Here is a 5,700-nt window from a genome sequence, read left to right as displayed (position 1 = left end):
ATAGAGAAGATTCAACGAAGAGCGTTTTGTCACGGAACCTTTAGTAGGGGCGACGGCGTTGCGGAGATATCCATCAGACTTCGATGGCAGAGGTTGCGAGAGAGGCCTCTTGCGACTGGGAGAGGTTTATCTACGAAAACGGTAAGGGCACCTTGTTTACCGGGAGTGAAGTTCTTTGTCAGTGTCTTTCTGACATTGCGTGTACCCATGTTTGTACAAACAGTTGAGAGTCTTGTGTGGGGGAGTCAGATAGAAGAGGGAAGGTAGACAGAATCTTGAGTGCAATGAAGTTGTACTGAAACATGTAAGAATCCTCGCTCGAACTAAACTTGAGTGCAACAAAGTTGTACTGCAACCTGCAAGAGCGCCCCACTCGTACTAAACTTCCAGAAATGCCTCAGTTTAGCTGGTGAGTCCGTAGATGATGGTGTAAGGGGCGTACAGTGAAACTGGCCACTCTTTACTACGCGAGTTTTGCGATAATGAAGCCAGTCCGTCCTTGAACTGATTTAATGAGCCGCCGCGTAGGAATTCTTCCTACCTGTTATGTGGAGATGCTCTCGTAGTTTTATGTCCTCTTTCAGAGCCCTAGTAGCGCCGACGGATTGTGAAAGTGCAATACTACAGTCTACGTTTTACGTAATGAATCGGGAAAAAGCTTTTTTGTTCAAATAATTTTTACACGGGATGCCATTATTGTGCGTTTATTTAAGAAACACCGTAAAATGAACTGATTATAAGCTAACTATTAACTGTACGAGAGCATGATCTACAGCACGAATAGATCGAAAGGCGTCTATCGACGACTGCCGACTAAGGCCCACAGTCTACAACTTGAGCATATAATCGATATAATTCGCATAAAATCGTAAATCTTGGTTATGCCAAACTTATTCTTTTATTTAGTAATATCAGTGTTTCCTGCTATTGCAAATTTACTGGAAAATGGTAGTTAAGACCAGTAGACTCGTCCTTATGTCTAGGTGGCGGAAGGCAACTTTTATTGACAAATATTTGCGAATAACAATTAATTAATTGCAACAGAATAAATGTACTTAACCTACACATCTCTTTGCTGACGTCACAAGCTATATCGACACCTCATCCTACTGGCTCTAAAAGCGCCAGATGGCCAACTGCCCGTGCTAGCCAGAGTGGGAACCTACCGGTCGCTCCTTACACTGTAGGTACTGCAGTGCTGATACATTCACTTCACATATGTGAAATATCGAAACCGGAAATAATGTAAATTGCGCTCTTCCTTGCAAATAAGGGGTACCTTACAAACAGTGAATATTAAAGTGAAGTAAATGACTACAGGAGGTTAAAAATGGAAATGTAATAAGGAGAGGAATCTTAATGAAACAATTATGAGGGAAAAGAGAGCAACAAAAGGTCATTAAGGTAGATGTGTTCAGAGTCAATTGGATCAAGTGTTTGAGATTTGTCATGTTGGAACGATGGGAACAGTTATTGTGCTATATGAGGTTTCAGGTTAAAATGGTTCAAATGACTCTAAGCGCTATGGGACTTAACAGGTGAGGTCGTCAGTCCCCTAAACTTAGAACTACTTAAACCTAACTAATCTAAGGAAATCACACACATCCATGCCCGTGGCAGGATTCGAACCTGCGGCCATTCCGGACTGAAGTGCCTAGAACCGCTCGGCCACCGCGACCGGCGAGGTTTCAGGTGAACTTCAATAATTTTTATGGGGAAATGTTCGGAATGGCACTAAAATGAGTGAAATGGTGCTGTAATGGCAATGACAAGTGGAGGTGCGATCTGAAGTATTGTTAGGTTGAAACTGTAGTCTGATAGACAGTGACTGTAGGTGGTGAGTTACATTCATCAGAATTATAGGATATGAACTATGTACATCGTACAATCTACGAAATTACCAAATAATCAAGCAGGATCCATATCGAAACATGAACATGAGACTGGTAGGACACATAGGGCACAGTTCTTTTGTTTTCTTCTACGTCTTCGTCCCAAAACATATTATAACCATTGTCTTTTAATTAAATTTGTTACTTCAAATTACCGTAGAAACACAGGGGGTGGCAGAAAAAGTTTACAAATTCCGGGATCGTTCGTTTCAAGAAGAGACGGCACCGTATATCGTACATTCTCCCACATACATCTCGCGAAATGACATCTGGGAGGAAATCAGAGATGTTGGATTTCGGTAGGAGGTTTAGCAACTAATCATTTTTACCATATACCATTTGTGAATGAGCTGCGAGGGAGTGAAAAGATAATGGTAGCAGAATAAATACCTTCTCCTACATAATGCAAGGTTATTATGCGTGTGGCGTCTGCTCTGTCGGTCATGTCCGACAGAACAGACGTCATTTGTGATACAGCGGCAGTACATACCCGATTCCTGGAAGAGTTCCGAAACAGTGTGCCTCCACATACCAAACATACAATAATGTATATGTGCCTTGACGGTTATGATAACTTTATTACAGATGTACATGAACCTGCGAGGTTCGCCGAGCGCGCTAACGCGCTGCTTCCTTGATTCGGGTAGGCGCGCCGGCCCCGGATCAAATACGCCCGGCTGAATAACGACGAGGGCAGGTGTGCCGGCCAGCCTGGATGTGGTTTTTCGGCGGTTTTCCACATCCCCCTAGGTGAATACCGGGCTGGTCCCCACGTCCCGCCTCAGTTCCACGGCTCGCAGACATCTGAACACTTTCGCACTCTTACATGGATTACACTACTCGCAGACAGTTGCGGTACGCTAAATCCCTCCCAGGGGCTGGGGGGGAGGGTGGGGGTACGGGGTGGCGGCAGGAAGGGCATCCAGCCACCCTTTCAACTAACATTTCCACATCCGTTTAACCATTCCGACCCTGCGTATCCGCGGGACAAACAGCACAAGCAAACGAAAGAAAAGAATTACAGTTGTACATTATGTCCGAGCTCTTGTGAGAATAAGGTAAACCTGCAAACAGTGAGGATAATGGACGGTGGATGCTACATGAGTAGCGTGCGACAAGTTGAGAATTTTCAGTGGATGTAAAGGGTGTTTGGATAGCCAAAGCGGTTAAGGCGACCGCTTGGGTAAAGCGGGAAATCCGGGTTCGAGTCTCGGTCCAGCACCGATTTTTTACTTGTCGCCAGTGGATTTAATTCAGGGCCCAACTGGGGCTGAGATCTGTATTTGTCTTAAATCGTGTAAAGCGTAAGATAGCTTTCGGAATATACAAGCAAGTGCGTATGTATATTTTCCAATCTGGAGGCGAGGATGGAACACCTTCTCCTCATCTTCGTGGTTGGAGGGAACTAACTCCGACCACATAACTAATATCGTCGACCACAGCTTATTGCCCCTCACAGCTACCACCATAGGATTATTGGTCAGTGTCTTGATGGTGTCAATATAAGACGCACATTGCACGGCAGTAGGTATCACGAAGGTCTCCTTGACTGCTACTTTTACCAGACTGTTATCTGAAAGAACTTTTACGTTCTGGTTCTCAGGAAAGTATCACTTCCTTCCAGAGATGGTTTAGATCAAGAAGAGTGTTCTGGACGGGACAGATAGCCGTGTATATGCACTGGATGCCATGAAGCACACTCAGAAAGTCAGAACAACGAATCGTATGCTCCTTTGACATCAATATCGCTTGTAACTCTTCATCAGGGACAGTAATTTCAATCGGTAAGTGAATCTTCAGCACTACAACAGGGCAAACCACACAGTAGCCAAGCTAGTCCTCTTACGTATACCCTCATTACCGATAAATGTGTGTTGTTGCAGTACTCATTTAGGATATTGTGAAGCAATATCTTTATAAAGTATTGTCCAGAGTGAAGTTACTCTTATACCCCACCAATTCTGTATTTCAGGAACGACTTATCAATCTTGACGAATGTTCTCGTCAAGAGCCACTGTATGTCCTATCGACCGTTCTTGGGATACTGGACTAAACGCTATTTTCATGGATTGTTGCTCAAACAGGGGCCTGACAGCGACTGCCTCTCAGTGTGCCTCCTGCACGACGAGGAGCTACGGTTGGAGGGATAAAGCAGCTCATGAGCCACAGCACAGCGAGTTGCTTTTGTAGGCATTTGAGCCAGCCTAGCCCAGCCTAATCGTGTCATGGTATGTAACATCTACAGAGTTAAAGGCCTTGTTGATCCATAAAACTGGCACCCATGATCCAACTGAGACCCAGCAAAAGCTGTGTAAATCTGTAGAAGACGTGCCCTTTCTGCTCTCCAGTACGCATGGCTAATTGTAAGTCGTTTCAAGACATTCAGTGCCTTAGTGGACCTTATTTCGAAGTGTGATAGATGTGGTAACGAATTTGATATTAGGCTCACGAACCTCTTGACTCCCTTGTGCGCAGTCGCCGCGAATGGAGTAAGCTGTTGACCAACAGCTGCATTTTCAGCTTTAGATGTGCGGCCGGTCCCGGAGGAGGTTCGAGTCCTCCCTCGGGCATGGGTGTGTGTGTTTGTCCTTAGGATCATTTAGGTTAAGTAGTGTGTAAGCTTAGAGACTGATGACCTTAGCAGTTAAGTCCTATAAGATTTCACACACATTTGAACAATTGTTTCAACTTTAGAAGATTAGTGAACACCACATCTCCAGATGGATGAAGAGCCTTTATTATAAGGCTTCTGATGTTAACCTACACGTCGTAACCGTCACAACTGTAGAAGTGTACTGTGACGACTGAAAATAAAATTGTTTTAAAATAACTGACGCTCGCTGATGTTCCGCCATCATGTGGCTAATTTAAACAAATCATTGAAGGGGCGGTCGGTATATATGGATAACATTAAAATTGGCTAGCCGAAGCCATAGTGGATGGTTTAAATATTCTCAACACACTTTCTACACTCTAATGTGCTGTACTGTGTAACTACAAATGAAAACTCGCCGCTACGGTCGCCGGTTCGAATCCTGCCTCGGGTATGGATGTGTGTGATGTCCTTAGGTTAGTTAGGTTTAAGTAGTTCTAAGTTCTAGGGGACTGATGACCTCAGAAGTTAAGTCCCATAGTGCTCAGAGCCATTTGAACCATTTTTGAAAACTCGTATTACTTATTCTTCACCGTAATATGGATACACAAATCTTCCGGTTATCGGGATCAATGATGCCCGGAGTGTCCAGATAAACGAAGAGTGCGGACTCTGCTATTTACTGTATTTATAAAACAAGCTACACGGGACATTTGAAAGTCGACTGCAGTGCTTACGCTTGTACTCACCAGAAGCCGACACCTTATTCACAAAATTAAACTTCAGACGCACGGTATTTTGTATCACCTTCTTTCAGTTCATTTTCGAGCTCCAAGTGTCGGGATTGCAATGCCCAATGGATGTTATCCCAGGTAATAAGGTACCCTTACATTACTCTATATGTGTTTTTCTTTCACCTATTTTCTGGGTCGGTTCTCGTTTTCTGGAGAGTCAAGAATTTGGTACAGTCCCACGATTTTTCTCCTGGACGCTCCTTCAACTCATTTCTGTGCTTCTGTGTGTATGACAACGAGTTCCTCCTCGGTCGCCACTCTCTGCCGAAAACACTATGCTCACTATATTCGCTTCACTTTGCTGCTCAAATGTCGGTTCAAAGAGATAACTATTTAAACACTCGCGGATGTTATCCCATATACGTCTTTATAGCAGTAAATATGAAAACATGGTGAAAATTTTCGTTTTAATTATAACAAT

The sequence above is a fragment of the Schistocerca serialis genome, chromosome 4 (genome assembly GCF_023864345.2).
Source record: "Schistocerca serialis cubense isolate TAMUIC-IGC-003099 chromosome 4, iqSchSeri2.2, whole genome shotgun sequence".
In the NCBI taxonomy this organism is placed as follows: domain Eukaryota; kingdom Metazoa; phylum Arthropoda; class Insecta; order Orthoptera; family Acrididae; genus Schistocerca; species Schistocerca serialis.
This window is presented reverse-complemented; position numbering follows the sequence as displayed.